Here is a 22,987-nt window from a genome sequence, read left to right as displayed (position 1 = left end):
AAACAACAGAAGAAAACGATCTTCAATGACTAGGAAATTCCAAACCAAATTTCTCTACGGGGTAACCGGAACCTTAGAGACTAAGTCCCTCTGTTGTCCAACCAGCACAGTTCTGCTCTTCTAAAGGTCTTTAGGTGGAGATTACAAAGAATCTCCTGGGAGACCATGGATTATACTGTTTTAGCATTCAGGTTTCTGAAAAATAGATTCTCACGAGTGAGTTATTTGAACATTAGATTGTTAGCTCTTCCTAATAAGCAATTCTTACTGGTGTCGCTCAGTGACATGACAGGCGGGATTAGAGATTCACAAGGGTAACTTGTGGTGATAAGAGCCTTTGGAAGGCGTTCTCCAGGCAAGGATTTGAGAAGCCACTAGTTGGGCTTGTCCTTTAAATCATTGAGCTCACTGAAAGTTAAAAGAGCAGCCAGTCCAAACCGTTTCTTCAATTTTCCTTCCTCTCAGATAAGCTATATAATTATTGATAGCGGTGAATGTCTAAATATTTGTTTAAGGAGTAATTTGAAGTCTCTGATTTATATTCATGAATTATTATATAACTGCATAGTTTGTTGGCACTTCCCCCTTAGCATAATGATTAATTGAAGATTTAATGCAGATCTAATGCTATTTTTCAAATTTTGTCTGGGAAGCTGTCTTTTCTCCAGAAATCACAATTATTCACTACAGTACAGGGAAGGTTTTGAATGTCTGACCTTACTGGCTTCTTATTTTTCTTTCTCCCTTCATGATCACAGGAAAGTTTCCCACAGATTAGCTGCAGTTCAGTTATACAGAGGACTGAGATGTTGACTGGGACCGGGGCCTCTGAGGCTCTGTCAGTTGACTGTACATGTCTTTACGTTGTATGCTAGAGTACCCTACAGAAATTGTTTTTAAATACACTCTGGCATAAGTGAGGTGGAGAAACACTGCCCCAAACCTCCTTTTTTTTTAAATTAATTTATTTAATTATTAAAGATTTCTGCCTCTTCCCCGCCACCACCTCCCATTCCCTCCCCCTCCCCCAATCAAGTCTTCCTCCCTCCTCAGCCCAAAGAGCAAGCAGGTTTCTCTGCCCTGTGGGAGGTCCAAGGACCACCCACCTCCATCCAGGTCTATTAAGGTGAGCATCCAAACTACCTGGGCTCCCACAAAGCCATTACGTGCAATAGGATCAAGAACCCATTGCCATTGTTCTTCAGTTCTCAGTAGTCCTCATTGTCCGTTATGTTCAGCGAGACCGGTTTTGTCCCATGCTTTTTCAGACCCCGGCCAGCTGGCCTTGGTGAATTCCCGATAGAACATCCCCTTTGCCTCAGTGTGTGGGTGCACCCCTCACGGTCCTGAGTTCCTTGCTCATGCTCAGTCTCCTTCTGCTCCTCCTTTCGATTGTGAGACTTCAGTCCAGTGCTCCAATGTTGGTCTCTGTCTCTGTCTTCTTTCATCGCCTGATGAAGGTTAATATTCAGGAGGATGCTTATATGTTTTTCTTTGGGTTCACCTTCTTATTTAGCTTCTCTAGAATCACGAATTATAGTCTCAATGTCCTTTATTTATGGCTAGAAACCAAATATGAGTGAGTACATCCCATGTTCCTCTTTTTGGGTCTGGCTTACCTCACTCAGGATAGTGTTTTCTATTTCCGTCCATTTGTATGCAAACTTCAAGAAGTCATTGTTTTTTACTGCTGAGTAGTACTCTAATATGTATATATTCCATACTTTCTTCATCCATTCTTCCATTATAGGACATCTAGGTTGTTTCCAGGTTCTGGCTATTACAAACAATGCTGCTATGAACATAGTTGAGCATATACTTTTGTTGTATGTTTGGGCATCTCTTGGGTATATTCCCAATAGTGGTATTGCTGGGTCGAGAGGTAGGTTGATCCCGACTTTCCTGAGAAACCGCCACACTGCTTTCCAAAGTGGTTGCACAAGTTTGCATTCCCACCAGCAATGGATGAGAGTGCCCCTATCTCCACAACCTCTCCAGCAGAGGCTATCATTGGTGTTTTTGATTTTAGCCATTCTGACAGGTGTAAGATGGTATCTTAATGTTGTCTTGATTTGCATTTCCCTGATTGCTGAGGAAGTTGAGCACGATCTTAAGTGTCTTTTGGCCATTTGAACTTCTTCTGTTGAAAAGTCTCTGTTCAGCTCAGTGCCCCATTTTATAATTGGATTGATTAACCTTTTACGGTCTAATTTCTTGAGTTCTTTATATATTTTGGATATCAGACCTTTGTCAGTTGCAGGGTTGGTGAAGATCTTCTCCCAGTCAGTGGGTTGCCTTTCTGTCTTAGTGACAGTGTCCTTTGCTTTACTGAAGCTTCTCAGTCTCAGGAGGTCCCATTTATTCAATGATGTCCTTAGTGTTTGTGCTGCTGGGGTTATACGTAGGAAGTGTTCTCCTGTGCCCATGTGTTGTAGAGTACTTCCCACTTTCTCTTCTATCAGGTTCAGTGTGTTTGGACTGATATTGAGGTCTTTAATCCATTTGGACTTGAGTTTTGTGCATGGTGATAGATATGGATCTATTTTCATTCTTCTACAGATTGACATCCAGTTTTGCCAGCACAATTTGTTGAAGATGCTCTCTTTTTTCCATTGTATACTTTTAGCTCCTTTATCGAAAATCAGGTGTTCATAGGTTTGTGGGCTAAAGTCAGGGTCTTCTATTCTATTCCATTGGTCGACTTCTCTGTTTTTATGCCAGTACCAAGCCGTTTTCAGTACTGTAGCTCTGTAATAGAGTTTGAAGTCAGGGATGGTAATGCCTCCAGACGATCCTTTATTGTATAAGATTGTTTTGGCTATCCTGGGTTTTTTGTTTTTCCATATAAAGTTGATTATTGTCTTCTCCAGATCTGTGAAGAATTTTGATGGGATTTTGATGGGGATTGTGTTGAATCTATAGATTGCTTTTGGTAGAATTGCCATTTTTACTATGTTGATCCTCCCAATCCAAGAGCAAGGGAGGTCCTTCCATTTTCTGGTGTCCTCTTCAATTTCTTTCTTCAAAGACTTAAAGTTCTTGCCAAATAGATCTTTCACTTCCTTGGTCAGAGTTACCCCAAGATATTTTATGCTATTTGTGGCTATCGTGAAAGGTGATGCTTCTCTGATTTCCCTCTCTGCTTCCTTATCCTTAGTGTATAGGAAGGCAACTGATTTTTTGGAGTTGATTTTGTAACCTGCCACATTACCAAAGGTGTTTATCAGCTGTAGGAGTTCTTTGGTAGAGTTTTTGGGGTCGCTTAAGTACACTATCATATCATCTGCAAATAATGAAAGCTTAACTTCTTCCTTTCCAATATGGATCCCCTTGATCCCCTTATGTTGTCTCATTGCTATTGCTAGAACTTCAAGCACTATATTGAAGAGGTATGGAGAGAGTGGACATCCTTGTCGTGTTCCTGATTTTAGTGGGATGGCTTTGAGCCAAACCTCCTTTTGTTTTTGTTTTTGTTTTGTTTTTTTTTTTTTTTGGTTTTTCGAGACAGGTTACCAGAAAATTAGAAGTGTATCTGTGGAAAATGTTTCTGTACTGTGAAGATATTTGAGGTGCTTGAAAGGTGTGGAGAGATCAATGGAGTAATGTGTATACACAAATACATAGATACTCACCAGTTATTCAGCCCAGCAGGAATTCACTATTGTGTAAAGACCTTTGTGGGACCTCTTAGCTAGATGCTAAAAAAAACCCACTTCTTTTCATTCTTACATACCCACTGGTTGATGTTTCTGGGTCTCCTTCACAGGGAAGATGGTGCTGGAATCACAGTAATATTGAGTAGAATGGAAGGAATATGTCCAAACCACTGCCATGTCCTCCCCCAACATGTGCATGGGCTGATGTTCTTTCCACTGTGTCTGAGTCCCTAGCACACAATGGAACCTCAGTCCTTGAACACAGCAGGACTCTGAAACATCTCTGACTCAGTGACTATGGTATGAACAAGAAACGATTTTTCTTCTTGGCTATGACTAGTTTTTTTTTTGTGTGTGTGTGTGTGTGTGTGTGTTGCTTTTTGGATATTCTTGATTCCTGACATCCCTCAGCTGCAACCAATAGCTCAAATTAACCAGTGCCTCAAAACAAAACTAGGTTCATCTGGTCTCTCTCAGCTATCTGTAGATTTTGTTTTCTGTATTGTGTTTTCATTGAATGTGTGTGTGTGTGTGTGTATCTGTGTGTGATACTGTTCTCTGGGTTTCAGACAGATTATTTTTCTTAACAGATTAGAAATATCTCTATTGCCATTTATTGCTATTAATTATTAACATATTTTCTTTCATGTCTGGTGATAAGGTGAGTATGCAACCATTTAATTATATCTTTTTATTGCTATTAGATCCTTTTATGAGAAGGAAATGAAAACCAACATTTACCATAAGAAAATAGTAGACAAACATGCAAAACTTAGAAAATATGTAGAAGTTTTATAAGTCCTTCTCACAGGAAAAACAACATCAACGGTGTCCTCTCCTGTTTTTCTACTGTTTGGGACTACACAATTATTTATATAGTTTAGGTTGTCCCATATACAGGATTAGGAGTTGAAATTTTTCTCACAATCTTTCTCAAAGCACACAATACTGGAATGTAAAGATCTCTTACAGTTGAAAGCTTGAGGCCACTAACTTGGTTGTGCCTTTGTTTCCTCTTTCTAACATAGAGCTAAAGCTGTGGATCTGTGTTATCTAAAATCGTGCTGTAAGAGTTATACGATTATGTATTAATGTGAAAACGCACTTGTTTTTTTTTTTTTTTTTTTTTTTTTTTTTTTGGTTTTTCAAGACAGGGTTTCTCTGTGGTTTTGGAGCCTGTCCTGGAACTAGCTCTTGTAGACCAGGCTGGTCTGGAACTCACAGAGATCTGCCTGCCTCTGCCTCCCGAGTGCTGGGATTAAAGGCGTGCGCCACCCCCGCCCGGCGAACTTGTTCTTTTTTTTTTTTTTTTTTTTTAAAAAAAAAAAAAAGAAAAAACAGGATACCACTCCGGCTAAATAGAGTCTGGAGGATTCCAATTTGCAAGCTGATTAAGGTAAAATAATAAATGATGTTTAAGTCTGGCTTTACAAGCAATTACTCCAAAATCTCTAGCTCTCCAGCCCTGGGAGGCAAGCAGTCAAGGCTATTTGTCAATTTAATGAAGCTGTTCTCGCTTTTAACCTTATGGAATAATTTTTTTTCAGCTTTAGGTGAATGAGTGACCCGTTTGCTAGAGGGCTGTTAACCTCTTGTCCTTTGAGGCAAACTTTCCATCTTTCTCCAACAGCTGTGCTAATGGGTGTCAAAGAGCAGATAAGAGTGTGACAAAGAGAGGACTCGGTGTGCAGCTGGGGTGGATGTTCCCACTCAAGTTGGTCAGCAACTGGAAATCTCAAGTCATCTGGGATGCTTTTGGAAACCCTAACAATGTAGTGCAGTTGATAGAAGAAGTGACCCAGAAATACTAACGTTTATCTGTCTCGATGTTCTCAGTGTCTGGTGTAGAGCCTGGAACATCTATAATTAGGATAAATAAATGAGATAATGAATGAGTTAATAATTAGCATGAATGAATGAGAGGTCACTGAATTCACTGATGTTGCAGTACTGACATTTGTCAGAGCCTTTTGTAGGGGTTAACACTAATATTGCTTTGGTGGAGGAGGCAACCGGGACTGAACCCTTCTTTTGAGGTTCCTCTCACAGACATGTGGCTATTGTAAATATGGGAGAGGAGACAGTTTTATAGCTCTGTGGTCCTGGATAAATTACCCAATCTTCTTTTGTAAGCTATGGCTTATTAAAATGCCTATGAAAACACGGGAAATTTGCATATATTGTTTTATTTAACCAGTAAAACAAAGTTATCCAGTAAGAATGGTTATAATAGCCTTAGAGCTAGAGAGACTGAACAACCAGGCAACAAATAAGACCTCATAACTTATTTATTTAATTTATTTATTTTTTTGGATTTTCGAGACAAGGTTTCTCCGTAGCTTTTTGGTTCCTGTCCTGGAAGTAGCTCTTGTAGACCAGGCTGGCCTCGAACTCACAGAGATCTGCCTGCCTCTGCCTCCTGAGTGCTGGGATTAAAGGCGTGCACCACCACTGCCCGGCTAAGACCTCATAATTTATGTTCAGGCAAGGTGGACATGTTTTTTTCTAGACTCTCATTGTTTGAGAATTTCATTTATTTATAATCATTCTGATGAAATTCATTCTTGCATTCTCTTCCCTTCAGTTTGCTCCCCACCCCCCACTCCTTTTCTCTTGTAACTTCATGTGCAAAAAATACCGCTGCATGTATGTGAATGAATGTAGGACTGGAGCATAAATAGCCTCCAAGGGATCACATATGTCTATTTCAAAAGGTCTTTAGTGTTATTTATCCCTCCCTATACAAGTCAACAGTTTTGTTACTAGACACCAGTGGCCGACAGTGCTGGGAATGGGAACCTTTCTTTTGGAGAGGCTGACAAGTGAGGTCCTATAGAACTCCCAAGCATTACATTGCTGCTCTTGCTTACTCTCCAGTAGTTAACTCTAAGACCTCATTGCTGAAGACACCACATACTCAAGTCATAGAACATGAAGATATCAAGTTGTTACTGACTTGGAAGCTTCATACTCATTGGCTAACTTTCATAGTGCTGGCAGGTGCTGTGCAAGATACAAGATCAGAGAAGTCATCGTTGATCATAGCCAGCTGTGAACTCTGAACTACAATAATGGTTGGCCTAGCAAGAAATGGCCTCCTCCGAGAAACTTTGCAGTTGACGGTGAATAACGCAGAGACACACAACTGGCCAAGATACAGAAATAATATACTGTGGAGAGTTCAGTCATCAAAAAAGTATCTATACCAAAAGCCCCTCCCAAGGCTTAGGGTAATATGGCAAAAAAGTAAACCTTCTCCCAGAGAAGGCCTGGGAAAATAGGGGTGAATATGAACAAAATATGTAATAAACACGTATGAAAACATAACAATGAAACTCATCCTTTTATATAATGAATATGCACTAATTAAAATAAAACCATGCTACTCAAAAGGAAAGAAATTTATATCAAGAGAAAAGAATATTTTCAACAAATGTCAAAAGATCTAAGGTGCTGAGTGCTGCGGGTAGGGGCTGAGCAAATCCTTGGACGGCAGGTGCCCTGTGCGTCAGGTAAAGCCAGGGAGAAATAATGGTGTTATCTGAAGTCACTATTTCTGCAGCATATTCTGTTATGTACTGCTAACATTATTAAAGTTCTCTGGATGGTGCAAACCCACAGAAACAGATTGCAAATACTTTAACCAAAATATAAACTCGTTAGAAGAACACAGACAGACAAAACCACATGTAAATCAAGCAGCCTGCATTCTGAAATGGGGGAAAGAACTAATGATTTCAGCAAAAACGAATGTGCAACATGGATTTATTCCAGACACTTTTTGTTTTCTCTGCATAATATTCATATTCTAAGGACAGAAGTTTAGGTGGACTGTTTTGAGGATAGCGAAAGGCATTGGATCATTTTAAACGGTCCAGGAAGATGGTCTGAAATGAAGAGATTGTTCCCCAAGGGAAATCAGGGCAGGAACAGGAAATGAATAACAATCCAATAGAAAACAAAAACAGAAGGGCTATTTGGAAGAAGAAAAGGGACCATCAGGTGGTGGTGGGGTTTCAGAGGGTAAGAAAGGTAAACATGTTCAGAACACAATGATTTATATTTGCGTCAATGCCATAATGAAACCCCTTTATTTTGTACACCAACTAAAACAAATAAATTTTAAAAATACTGCTCAAGAGAAAAAAAAACAATGTCCATCATACAATTTCTACTTCATTATACACAGCTGCACTGTGCACTTCTTGAATCTGTCTCCTCCTGATTTGGTGGTACTTCTTTGCCTAACATTTGGTCCTCCACCTTCATGAACTGTCCCTGTTTCTGCCTTAGCTGTAAGAAATCTGGAATGGGCAGTTCGAAGATCCTTATGAAGTAACTTGTTTTCCTGTTATGTGAGATAGTCCTATCTACAACTTACCAGTAGGAGTGGGAATTTGCTCAAATCGAATGCCTCAGGATGGTTTTAATTCTATTCTCACAGAAGTAATATCGGGATTTTTAATGATTTATTTTCAATTGTGCATCATATCCTAGTGTCTATGTATGAGTACATGCATATGAGTGCTGGTGTCCATGGAGGCCTGAAGAAGGTGTTGTGTCAACCAGAGCTAGAGCTACAGGTAGTTGGGGGCCACCCAGCCTGGGTTCTAGAACTCAAACTCCTGCCTTCTGCAGGAGAAGGATGCTTTCTTAACTGCTGGGTCACCTCTCCAGGATTATCATTAGAACTGCTCCAGGGTAGAACTAATTCTGCAGATTACTTTGGGTAATGTGAATCTCTGGGACCCCAAATCTGTTAAAATGGCAGCACAAAATACAGAAACTTTGAATTATCAACGAGTCACTAGTAAAGAGTGTCCCAACAAAGAAAAATGGAGAACTACTGGATCTTATCAAACTGTTAGGGAAAACGGTGCTGTTGTGATCTAAAAGAAAATATTCCCCCAAAGGAGTGGCACTACTAAGAGGTGTGGCCTTGTTTGAGGTAGTGTGTCACTGTGGGGCCAAGCTCCCCCTCATGATGATAATGGACTGAACCTCTAAAATTGTAAGTGAGGCACCCCAATTAGATGTTTTCTTTATGAGTTGCCAAGGTCATGGTGTCCCTTCACAGCAATAAAAAACTAACTAAGACAGAACCTAACTGATACCAGAAGTGGGGAATTGCTGTGATAGGCCCGATATTGATTGGAGTATATGAACTTTAGTACTTTGGGTTAGGAAAACAGTAGAATGCATTACACATTGCTTAATGGACTATGCTAGTAAAAGCATGGTAGACAGTGGTTCTCAGGGTGATTTGATGAACTGTCTGGAACTGGATAAAGAGATTTCACTGGAAAAGAATTTTAGGTTATTGCATAGAAATCATTCTTGTGATATTTTGGTGAGGGAAGAGGCTGCTTTTGCCCTTTTTTCAAAGATTCTGCCTGAGGCTAAAGTGAAGAGTTTTGGATTATTCCTGCTGAGAGAAGAAATCACAAGATAGCTTAGTTACATTATACAGTGTGCATATTAGTGGTAAGTCAAATGAAGATATATAATGAAAAGGAGCAAGGCTGAGGAAAGAAAAATATTTGAAGTGAAAATGGGCACCAGAAAGTGGAATGATGCTAAAATCTCTGTTCAAGGAGATAAATGGATTAAGAAATGGAATAAAAAGAATGGTGACCTCAGGACAAGATGCCACCTAGCCAAGCTTCGAATCTGTGTAAAGTGTAGTGGGAGACTATTTGTTTGTTTCCTGACTGCCCAGACTCCTGAAATAATCACACAAAACTGTATTATTTAAATCACTGCTTGGACCATTAGTTTTAGCTTTGTATTGGCTAACTTTTACATCCTAATTTATCCCATCTCCATTAATCTGTGTATCGCTATGAGGCTGTGGTTTACCGAATAAAGCTCCATCTGGCATCTGTCTCTGGCAGGGGCTACATGACTTCTCTCTTACTCTGCCTCCTTCTCCCAACATTCAGTTGAATTTTCCCCACCTACCTAAGTTCTGCCCTATCAACAGGCCAAGGCAGTTTCTTTATTCATCGTTGGTATTCACAGCGTACAGAGGGGAATCCCACATCATGAAAGAACAGAAGAAAATCTTAGAGCCAGGTGTGGTGGGACACGCCTTTTATCTTTTGTTTAAGCTTCCCGCGGTATGACTGTCAGTTTGACTGTCTGTTGCCTGCAAGATGTAGAGCCTTCAGCTATTACATACATCTGACTGCACACTGCCATGTTTACCCTCCTGATAATAATGGACTGAACTTTATTTTTTGTTTTTGTTTTTTCTTGTTTTTTTTTTTTTTTTTTTGGTTTTTCGAGACAGGGTTTCTCTGTAGCTTTGGTGCCTGTCCTGGAACTAGCTCTTGTAGACCAGGCTGGCCTCTAACTCACAGAGATCCGCCTGCCTCTGCCTCCCGAGTGCTGGGATTAAAGGCGTGCGCCACCACTGCCCGGCTGGACTGAACTTTTGAAACTGTAAGTGAACCACCCTAATTAAATGTTTTCTTTATAAGAGTTGTCAAGGTCATGGTGTCCCTTCATAGCAATAAAAACCTAACTAAGAAAAATGTGAAATTTCTCACCTTACCCAACAAATTCTTTTCTTAATTTCCTTAATTTTCATTGTTAGCTCATTATTTACTACTGATTTTTTCTGTTGCAGTTTTATATCCCGTAACTTTGATAGACACATAAATAGTGCTGTTTTTTCACAGATATAGAAAATTAAGCTTACAAATTATTTTTTACAATAGTAAGGATCATCATCTCTAGAACAGCACAATACTAAAAGCAATAAACTAGACTAAAAGGCTGCTATATAGCAAACAAACCACAAAATGAAGAGAGTACATCAAAATGGGAGGAGATATTTGAAAACCATTTATCTGATTACAGGCTAATATGCCATATTTACAAAGAATATGCTCAACTCAATTGAAGGGAAGCAAACAAATCAAAATAAATGAATCTAAGTGACAAATAAGTTGAAGAGTTATTTATCCGAGGAACAGGTAGACACAAAGATATCCAACACCACTGAAAATAATCAATGCTAACTAAACTAAGGAAGAATATTAATGTATTTCTTTTAAAATGTCTATGATTAAAATCTACTAACTTTGGTGTGGAGTTGAAAAGAATCTTTTCTTGAACACCATTGCAGGTTCCTCCCAAAAATTAAAAATGGAGTTTCCTTGTATACAGCTATCTCGCCTTTAGCTTCATATCTAAAGAAATGAAATCAGTATTTTGAGAAACATATACTACTGTGTTCATGTAGTATTAGCTACAATAGCTAAGGCATCAGAACAAGCTAACAGTACATGAAAAAAGGAAATGTGCATATATAAATAAGGATTTATGCCAGTGTGAAGAAACTCAGAGGACATTTTATAAAATGTGTTAAATCAAATATAGGAAGACAAATACTGTATTTGTCATCTGTAAAGTCTAAAAATCTTCAAACTCACAGAAACAGGGTGGAACGTTACTTTCCAGGGGGTGGATCTGTGGGGAAAGCTGGGAAGGTATTTATCAGAAGATACAAATTTTTAGTTACATGGTCAGCAATTTCTGGGAAGCCAAAGTATAACTTGTGTGGTAGTAGGTGTGTTAAATGATTTGTAAAAGCACGACACAAGTCTTATACTCAAAACACACCATCATTTTTGTAACTTAAATATATAAACCTTTGTTGAGTTATTTTTATGTTTCTTTAAATTTATTTAGAATTTTGTTGATGTTTTGTTTCATTAATTTTTCATATAGTATTTTTATATTATTTCTCCCTCAACTTCTACTAGATCTTCCCCACCTCCATACCCACTCAACTTCATGTTCTTTATCTCCTCTACTCATAAATATATACAATGGAAGAATAACAAAAGAGAATAGTAAAATCAAAGCAAACAAATTAAAAAATCAATAATACATAAAAATACAAAAAAATAAAGCACACACACACATACACACACACACAAAGGTATACTTACACCAAAGAACATTCAGTACATTTTGTTTTGAACAACTATTCCTAGACATGGGACCTGGTCTGGAGTTGATAGACCCAGTAACACTTCATTGAATGAAACTAATTTTCCATTTCCCAACAGAAATCAATTAAAAATAACATCTTGGGTATGTATGGGAATTTGTGTTAATTTCTCCCTCTCTATATTGGGATTTTTTGTTTGGTTTGAAACTGTATAGGTCTTGTGCATGTTATCACAGTCTCTGTAAGTACATTTGTGTATTAGTACTGATGGGTTTAGATGATGCTATTGTTTGTTGAATGATTTTTAATATTATATTCATGTTTGTGAGTCATAAATATGAAGGGGCAGGCTCCACTAGTCAGTACACTGGCCATTATTGTCGATACCTAGACTTGTAACATCTTTATTAGCCCAAATATCCATTAATATATGTACAAAAGTAGGATTTCTAGTCACATAATAATTCAACCTAGGGAAAACATCCCCAAATAATTAGAATGAAGAATTACTCTGTTTGCATATTTGACAGCTAGTTAAGTGTACTGCCCATGGGATGATAGAAAAATGTTCTCTTGCTTCCAAGTTAGGAGCCTGTTTAAGAGCCATGGTAATTTTTAAGATAAGTTTTCTATTTTAATGTTTTTCCTTTTGTTAGGCAGTTACTTCCTCTCAAGTGGTTCTTGGTGAGTCCCCCCTGTGTCTCTGGTGAACCTAAAGTGCCCACACTTAATATTAACTGAGAATGGAAGATTTGAGAAAGATCAAACCCAGGAAAATTAAGTGCAAATGTTTTCTCCAAACCAGTGACTCTCCAGATTGAAAAACTCCTCCAGGAATTTTAACAATTTTATTACTGCCGAATTCCACCTAAGACCCAGAAAATTAGAATTTTTCATAAGTTTTACTCTTTTTTACTCTTGCTTCTTCATTGTCCTTTGAGAAGTTCATTCAAAATGTTTTTTTTTTAATCATATTCAGCCATCCCTCATCTCTTCCCATATCTTCCTGCCGTTACTTGCTCAACTTTCTGTCCTCTTTTAAAAACAATCCATCAAGGCCATTCTGTACTAACACGTATTTGTGAGTGCATTGTGTGGACTTCCACTTGAGCATGGCTGATCTCTGAGGGACTACTCATGGTGGAAGATACAAAATAATCCCACACTAGTTCAGAATTATGTGATTTATTTAGGGTAGACTCACAGATCACTGTCCTAGATCACAGACCTTTGAACAAATGGGGAATAGGGATCAAATCTAGCAACCAGAAGTGAAAACAGGAAGCAAGAGTTGGAAGCAAGAGCAAGCTGCATTTATAGTATAAGAAGCCACATCCAAGTGGGCTGGTATCTTAAAGGCTATTGGCCAAAGGAGCTGAAGGAGTTCCCACAGCACCTCCCCTTTTGTTTAAATAAGAAAGTACTAAACACAATACAAACTATATACATTAGGAACAGATATCAATTATAGGATTAGAATTACAACAAACATAAACAATATTAAGCAAGAAACAAATCCTAATGTTTTAACAAACATTCTACCCTAAAGAGTCTAAGTTTGTTTTGGAAATGGCTTGCATAGATCATAAGAGGATGGTAACTAAGGCCTGAGAAGGGAGATAATATTACTTGAGTAGGCAGGAAGTGCAATCAAGCAGCTTCCAAAATGTGCAGTAGATGACAGAGACAACTGGCTGCCTGAGCAATCACCCAAAGTCTCATTTGCAATGTTGAAGCAACCAACTTTTGGCTAAGACCTAGAGTAACTGAGAGGCCATTGTCAGAGGCAGAAAATTTTTTAGAATTGTCTTACCCTGTCTTGGCAAGGTTTGGCAGTCCTTTTTCTTGTATCCTGCTTTTCCAATCCAGACATCCTGCACTTTGTCAGTGATCAAAACAAGGGCAGTTCCTTGCCCAAAGTCCAGTTGTTCCAAGAAGAAAACAAATTCCAAGTGGGGTGTTTTTGGTGCCCAACATTCTCTTGGGAATATATTGATGCTGTCAGGAGCAATTGTGTCTTATGTCAACAGAATCCTAAATTATTTAAATGCCATGTTCTACAGATTTTTGAAGTGGTTGTAGGCTACCTATCTATACAGAATACAATGTCTATGAATCTAAAGAACCTAATTAGTCTGACTAAAAGCATAACAAACATGAGTGAGTAATTGATCTATAATATTTAATACCTATATAACTTAAAGATTAAGACTTAATATTGGAATATTAAGCAATCATTAAGCAACTGTGCTGTAAAGGAGGATGATGACCTCAAAATGTAAACAATGTGTAAATATCTTGATCCTTATTGACAGATTTTTTTTTCAAACTACACATTGTAATTATGGTTTCCCCTCCCCCAACTCCTCTAAGTTCTTCACTACTTCTTCTCCAATTTGGATTTACCTGCTTTCCATCCCCAATTAGAAAAGAATAGGCTTCTAAGGGATAATAACAAAACATAATAAGATAAAACAAAGAGACAACAAAATTACAGCAAAACCCAATATGAAGAATATAAAACAAAAAAATCAAACAGAAGGAAAAGGGCCAAAGGAAACCAGAAGAAACACATATAAATGCAGAGATACACATGTATATCTACACCACAGAAATCTCATAAAGACACAAAACATGAAACCATAAACTATATGAAAAAGAGAAGGTGTTAAAACCCTGACATGACATCATGAGAGAAAGATCCTTCAAAGGTGCCATAGAATTCTTTTTCTGTTTGCCCTCTACTGCCGGGCATGTGGCCTACCCTCAAGAGTAGTTTGTTTCTCCAGCGATACTCTTCTGTCGGAAAATTTGTTTTTCACTTGCAAGTAGTTAACAATTGGAGCTAGAGTATGGGTTACAGATGGGTCGTGTATACACATCCTTTCAGCACTAGGACTTCATCTGATACAGACCCATGCAGGTTCTATGCATGCTGCCTCAATCTCTGCGAGTTCATATGTGCATCAGGCCTGCTGGGTTTAGAGGGCCTGGTTTCCTTGGTGTTCTCCATCCTATCTGGCTCTTACACTTTCTGCTGCCTCTTCTTCCAAAAGGATACCTTGATCCTTGAGGAGAAGCATTTGATGGAGATATCCCATTTATGGTTGAGTATTCCAAAGACTCTCAGTGATTGCATTGTCTGGCTGTGAAAGAAGTATTACCTAGGCTATTCCAAATACGGTATGTTTCAAATGTCCATTACGTGATGAAGAGGTAAATAAAACATGGCTTATCCATGCAATGGAATACTATTTAGCTCTAAAAGAATGACTATTCCAACATGAACAGACCCTGAAAATGTGAGAAAGTATGAATACATTATTATGAAATGTCTTGAACAAGAAAATCCTTAGGGACAGATGGTAGATTAGTGGTCCTCAGGGCCCGGGAAAATGTTTTCTTTGGGATAATAAATGTGTTTTAGAATCATTTAGTGATGCAAATTTTAATGACCAGATTAAACAATCAAGTTGTGAAATTTAAAAGGGTGAGTTTTGTGACATGCTACTTGTATCTCAATAAAGTTTCTATGTGGAAGGAAAAAGCACATATGGAGATGTATCATACTCACATTAGCTTATCAGAATTAATTCACAGAGACTCAACAACAACAACAACAACAAAAAAGAGTCATTTTCCTACTACTTAGTTCCAAAATAGGAACTGACGGTTTTTCTGGTATGCATGTTTAGCAGTGAAGGAAAATATGTTTTTTGTATAGAAGGACTGCAGCATCAGGTGTGAATGACATCCTGTGGATGGCTTAAGAACTTTTAGAAAAGTGACTTTGTCATCTTGTCTTGTGCACAGGCAATATGAATTAATCTCTTCTGTAGGTACAACTGACATCTCTCATCCTGTCTTAGTTAGGACTTCTAATGCTGTGAAGGGACACTATGACCACAGCATCTCTTATAAAGAACACATTTACTTGGGGTGGCTTGCTTACAGTTTCAGAGGTTCAGTCCATTATTATCATGACATGGAGCATGACAGCATGTAGGTTGATATAGTACTGGAGTAGCTGAGAGTCCCATATCTTATAACCAAAAGAAATTTGAACTGACAGCCTCACTGAGAGAAGCTTGAGCAAAAGAGTCTTTAAAGCTTGGACCCACAGTGACACGCTCCCTCTAACAATGCCACACTGCCTAACAGTGCCACTCCCTTTGGGGGACATTTTCTTTCAAACCACCACATTCCACTCCCTGACCCCTAAAGGCTTATAGCCACATCACAATGCAAGAAATGTATCCAGTCCAACTTCAAAAGTTCCCATAGTCTATAACAGTCTCAAACTTGTTTCAAAGTTAAAAATCTCTTCTTATATACATGACAATCTCTTAACTGTACTCCCATTGTAAAAGTCAAAATATAAAAGCATAGAATGGCACAGGATATATATATATATATATATTCCAATATATATATTCCAATATATATATATATGTTGGAATATATATATATCCCAAAACACAGGGAAGGGGGCATAGTAAGGAAATACTGAACCAAAGCAAGACCAATAAGGCAGCAAGTAATCATGAAAATACCATGTGATGTTTGTAGTTTTTAAGGACAAGGCTAAGGGCAAAGTAAAACCCGATTCTTGCTCTAACTCTCAGTCTTCATTTTCTGGTGGAAAAAAATGAAGACACAATTAAAAGATATTAAAAAAAATAATATAGATTCTTTCGTACAAATATTTCTTCTGTTTTATGTCTAGAGGTGACATTTGTGCACTATGGGAGTCATATTGTTCATCTATCACAGATGTTTATAACTGTGTACTCCCAAGAGAAGACCGGAGAGGCTCCTGTGCTCCAGCATCTACAACACGCTGTCAGAAGTGTTACGTCTTAGTGGATTGACACTAACACCTGGTTCAAATGAACTTAAGCACTATTTCATGTTTGTCAGTCACTGGAATATATCCTGTTGAAGTTCCTACGAACGTTTAAATTGCCTTTAGAAAAGTATATTTTTATTATTGATTTGTAGGAATTCTTTACATATTCTAAGTATAAATTTCCCCTAGGCTTTAACGTACCTTTTAATCTCCTAATGACATCTGAGTTTTTAAAAAATTTCTTTTTTGTTATTTTTTTAATTATTATTTTTTTTAATTTTACATCTCAACTACCCTTTCCCTCCCTCCTTTCCTCCAGTCCCGACCTACCTGCCCTCTGCTAGTCCCAATTTATTCCTCCAATTTTCTATTCAGATAATTGCAGGCCCCCTTTGATTCAACAAAATTTGGCATATCAAGTTGCAGTAAGACTACTTCCTCTTGTATTAAAACTTGGCAAATTAACTCAATATGAGGAAAAGGGTACCAAAAGCCAGCAAAAGTGCCAAAGACAGCTCCTGCTCCCACTGTTAGGAGTCCCAAAAGAACACCAAGCTATAAGACTGTAACAGAGCAGAGGGCCTAATTCAGTCCCGGGCAGGCTTCCTGGTTGACAGTTCAATCGCTGTGAGCACCTACACGTCAGCTTAGTTGATTCTGCGGGTTTTATTGTGATGTCCTCCACCCCTCTGGCTTCTACAGTCCTCTTCCCTCTCTTCCGCAGGATTCCTCAGGCTCAGCTTAATGTTTGACTGTGAGTCTCTGCATCTGTTTCCAGCAATTGCTGGATGAAGCCTCTCTGGTGACAACTGGGCTAGGTACCCATCTATGAGTATAACATAACATCATTAGCCATCATTATGTTGTAGGAGGCTGCTTGTTTGTTCCCAGCTGCTCAGCCCTGAAATAACCACAGAGAAATGGTATCAATTAAATCACCGCTTGGTCCATTAGCTCTAGCTTCTTATTGGCTAACTCTTACAATTTAATTTATCCCATTTCTATTAATCTGTGTATTACTACATGGCTGTGACTTACCAGCAAGTTTCTGGCATGTCTGTTCCCAGTGGTGGCTACATGGCATTTCCTGACTCAGCCTTCTTCCTCCCAGTGTTTAGTTTTCCCCGCCTACCTCTGTTCTGTCCTGCTATAGGTCCAAAGCAGCCTTCAAATTAATCAATTTAATCACAGCCTACAGAGGGGAATCCCACATCATCATTACATTGACATTTTTTTTTCTCCAGTAGTGTTTGGTTCAACCCTAGGTCTTTGACAATCTCTGGGCCCTGGCACTCCAGGCAGGGCAGGCATGGACTCACTCTCACGGCTTGGGTCTGAGGCTGGAACAGTCATTGGTCAGTTATGTCCACAATCTCTGCATTAGCCTTTCCCAGCATATCTCATAGGCAGGACAGACAGTAGGTCGAAGGTTATTTGGCTGGTTTGGTGTCCTAATCCCTCCACTGGAGGTCTTTCCTGGTCATAGGAGATGGCCAGTTCAGTGTAGGCGTCCCCTGTTGTTCAGAGTCTTAACTGTGATTGTCATTCCTAGGACTTTCCCTTGCGTCAATTTTCTACCTCACCCCAAAATGCCCCACTTTCTAGTCGTCTCTTGCAACACTTGCCTTCTCCATCCTTTTACCACTTGACCCCTCATATTTCCATCCCCCCCACTCCCAGTCCACCCACTGAATCTCTTCTATTTTCCCTTCCCAGGGAGATCCAGGTGTCCCCCCTTGAACCTTCCTTCTTAATTAGACTCTGAGTCTGTGCCTTGTAGCACAGCTATCCTTTATTTTACAGCTAATATCCATTTATAAGTGACTACATACCATGTTTGTCTTTCTGAGACCAGAGTTTTTAGTATAAATATAGTTTGTATTTATTATAGATTTATTTTTGGCTAGAGATTTTCAGATCATGATTGGAAATAAAAAAAGCCCAGGATGAGGATCTTAAGTGGCCTGATGATTGGGCATACATTTCTCAAGTGTGGTGGTGATTTTCATGGTGACCTTCACTTGATTTGCAATAAGATAGAAGCCATATCACCAAGATGCCCTAGAGGGAGTCTGCGCATGGCTCAACTGAGAAGGGTGGTCCATAGTGAATGTATGTAACAACTTTTGATGGAATGGGATCCTGAAATGAATAAAAAGGAGAATGCCAGTGGATTGTTTGCATCCATTTGTCTTTGCCTCCTGACCATGGATGAAATATGAGCAGCCACATCCAGTTGCTACCCTATGGTTTTCATGCAATAATAGACTGTGCCCTTGAACTGTGAATCAAAATAAGCTCCCTCTTCCTTAAGTCCTTTTTGCCTGGTAGCATGGCACGGCAATGAGAAAACTGACAACATAAGGAATGTTTATCAGGGCTGAAAATGATGAGAGAAAAATGACAGGAAACAGGAAAGCCTGGTGAAACCCGAAACCTGTCAATCATCAGAAAAGCAGAATCTACAGTGCCCAGGGCTCTGGAAATCCTGTGCTGACCGATTGCTGATACTCACAATTAAGCTCTGTCACTTCAGGCCTTCTGTGAGTTAATCCTCCTAAATCCTCATCCTCAATTTTCTTACATCTAGCTTGCAAGATTGCTATGTGCAGACAGATGTTAATATGTATCAAAATTATATATGAAATACATTGCACAATAAAATTAAGATTTGAATTTTCAGAGACATGTCAGTATAGGAGAGAAGCTCAGAGTCCAAAATTGATGGATGAGATTATTTAAAGCTACAGGTAATGTAACAGTTGGATTATCTTGGGAGAAATTAACATTTCAGAGTACTGCCTCTGAAACTGTGATAGTTAACATAACTCCCCCACAAGTTCGGGCATGTTCTTTCTAAACTGATAAGTAATATATAAGTATTTCGTGATTTTTGCCATCTTTCTCCATTCATGTTTTTTTTTAAACCTCAGGCTATAAAGAAAAAAAGGATAAATTAGATACACTTTCATGTTGGGTACAGACTCCGGCTAATGTGTATTTGGTTTCAACATTTCAGTCATGTATATTCATGACAATAAGTGAAAAGAAAATTGCTTCCTGCCCAACATATTCCAATGAGGATTTTGATACACAGAACAATCATTTAATTGGTACATTTCTATTTCTACTCAGTCAGGTTGGGACAAGAGGCTTCTTATGTAAAATGAGGAGACTGGTGAAATTGAAGCTGATTTTCGGATTACCTGCTGATAAATTGGCATATTTTACTGACTGTGGGAATTCTGCCCCAGAGAGCAAGGTCAAGACACAATCTCCAAACTGTGACAGCATAGAAGCAATTGGGATCTGACTTGATAAGGATGTTATATTCTACTTATTAATCTTATACATTGTTACAGCACCGTATGCTGCTGTACATGACTGTGACCAGAATTGTACTCCTACAAAGTGTATATGTTGAAGCCCGAATCCGCAGTGGGACTTCCCTTGGGTTTAGGGATAATTAGGCTTTATGAGGCAATTAAGGTTAAATGAGGTCATAAGGGTTGAGTCCTTATAGAATTGGTGTCCTTTTAACAAGTAAAGACTGCTTTCTGTTTCTGTTTCTCTCTCCCCTCTCTTTCTGACTGTCTGCACCTGCAGGTGCTCAGGAAAGCACAGGTAACAATGTAGCAAGGAAGCTGCGGTCTACCAGCCCAGAGGCGTTTCCATCAGGACCTGGAGAAGCTGGCATCCCAATCTGAAACTTTCCAACTTTAGGACTATGTAGGAAAATAAATTCCTATCCTATAAGTCACCTGTTCTATTTAAATTTACCAGAGAAGGTTGCACAGATTAAAGTATACACAAGGAAGACTGTTACTCCTGCGTTCTACAAACATTCATTGTACTGAACATAGCCTGTGTTGAATGCATACTAGCTGCTGGGCTACTAAATGCTGTTAGAACATGGCTTTTGTTGTCCACGGACTCAGGGCTTAGAACTGATTGCCTGGCTGAAAGTCAGATCTACAGCAGGGGTAAAAGGAAAGGACTGTGGGATCATGCTGTAGAATATATTTTCGTGTTTCTGAAACTGCCAAAAGATGCTTACTTTAACTATCAACATTTGGCCTGAGACTTGAAGGATGTGTTTTAGGGAAACTAGGGTAGAATCATTACGTGTATAAACATCAGAAAGGAAATAGAAACATTGAAGACATCCCAAGAGGTTTATGTACAAAGGGCATGGGATGGTAAGGTTAAAATGAACAACCTTTTCCAATTTTATCTTCCTCCATGGTTAATACTGTTGGATTTCACAAGTCTCAAAACTGTAAATCCATTCAATTTTTTCCAGGCTAGCATGGTGTGGGAAGAAAGAAATAGAGACTGGGTAAGTCAGATCTGGTCCCCTATTCTGTCCAAAACCTGCAGCTTTCCCTCAGATTGTTGGGTGGCTTTAATTAATTTCTTGGGTTGTGCAAAAGTTAATTTCAGACATTCTTTCTAACAGTGCTGCTATTGCTTTTTAATGCAAGATTTGGCTTCTATATGTCTTTTACTTTTCTGAGACAGGGTTTCTCTGCATAGCCCTGGATGTCCTGGAACTCACTCTGTAGATCAGGCTGGCTTTGAACTCACAGAGACCACTTTTTTCTGTCTTTATCCTTTTATTCACACTCTGTTTCATGTATAGGGAAGGTCCAACTGATTTGAAGGGTTTTGAAGAAAGAAATAAAAAAATTGGATTTGTGTTCACTTTTAGACCCAGGCCAGTTTCAAACTTATGGTGATTCTTCCTGCCTCAGTATCCCATGTGCTTGGATTATATGTCTGTGCAGGTTGGATTTCTTTTTATTATTTTCCTTTCAGTTTGAAAACTAGGTATATAAAAAAGGAAGACACATGACAAGCCTTGGCAGTCACCCAGGAAGTGACTGGTAACATGAATTTGAGAAGAACAGCTAGTAACAAACTTTCTTAAGTTCCTGGTGCTAAAAGCTATGAAGCCTCTCTACTGCATGGACATTTGATCTACAGTGACTCATCTTTTTGAGTGACTCTAGAAATCAGTAAGCTTATGATGTCACCTATGTTACTAACTGATATTTACTATTTTAAGGGCTCTTGTCCAAGTAAATCTTAGCTGAACTGAGAGAATGGGCCATACCTAATTGACATTCTTTGGCTTGAAGCTTCCCTGAACACAAGGTCTCCTATAATGAGGCATATTTATATGATGACTAGAAAGTCATGTCTATGGAATTCTTCAGTGTTACTCTCTGTCAATTAGCCATATGTTTTTAAACCAAGGCTGCTATACTTATGCAATACAGGCATTATCTCCTGGCATCTTATTTCAGCCTTCTTCTTGTCTCTGTGCTTGGTCTCTATGTTTGACCGCTTGGGAGAAGGGGGTCAAAAATAGTCCTTTTACCAAAATGAATGTCTGGTTCCACACTGGTGCTAAATTCTGGTTCTCTTTCTTTACTTCTCTGTGTCAATCTTGTAAGCCTCATATGACCTAGAGTGGTTCTGGGCGGTTTCGCTGTTTCAAGACTCTAACAGAATACATGATATACCAGCTTTGCAGCAACTATGTCATTTGTAAAGTGGGGACATCCTTCCTCTTGCTTGGGAATTTGTGCTGCTTTGAGTTTTCAGAAGGTCTCTTGTGGATCATATTGAATTTTCCATATCAGCTTAACTCAGTTTTTGAATGAAGGCCTAATTGCCTAGTATATAATATTGTTTCTGCTCCAAGCAACTCTAGAGATCAGAAGCAACAATAACATGAAATGTCAGTGAGTTTTTGAATCTCCAGGCCTTTTCAGTTAAACAAAAGGCTGGTGTCAATATCTGTATTTTATAGTCACACTTTATTTGTGTTATTTACACATTAAGGTTCAAAATATTCTGTGGATTGCAATTTTGTGTGTGTATGCATGTGTGTGTGTGTGTGTGTGTGATGTCACAGGGTGCACGTCTGTGGAGGTCTGAAGATCTTATTTGAGCCATGCTAGCTTTTTTGTTTACCACTGTGTATGGCAGGTTAGACTTATGAATTCCCATCTCCAATTTTTGAAATCTCACAGTAGATTTCAACAGACATTTTCATGAGAAGATTCAAATGATGGGATATTGAACATTTTGATCGTTCATGTATGAAAAAGTTTCCAACATCACTAGTTACCAGCGTGGTAATTATTGAGAAATATATAATGAAATACAAGTTCACTTTTGCTGTTTCAAGAGGGTACATGGTAGTATGTGCAGGTAATAATGTATAGAAAAGGGAATCCTGGCAAAGTAAATCACTGTAACCGCTATAGGAAACAGAGTTTTCCCAGAACATTACATTAGAACTATCATATGACCTATCAGCCTGATTTTTATATGTACATACAAGGGATTAGGCCCATACTTAGTATGTTATTATTCATAATAGTCACAAAATGTAAACAGCTGATGTGACTACCAGCTGATAAAGAGATGTATATGGACAAAACTGAGTACCATCCAGCCATAACAGAAAGACAACCTCCATCTATGATAATCTGCACGGTGCTGGAG

This window comes from Chionomys nivalis, chromosome 17 (genome assembly GCF_950005125.1).
Source record: "Chionomys nivalis chromosome 17, mChiNiv1.1, whole genome shotgun sequence".
NCBI classification, from domain to species: domain Eukaryota; kingdom Metazoa; phylum Chordata; class Mammalia; order Rodentia; family Cricetidae; genus Chionomys; species Chionomys nivalis.
This window is presented reverse-complemented; position numbering follows the sequence as displayed.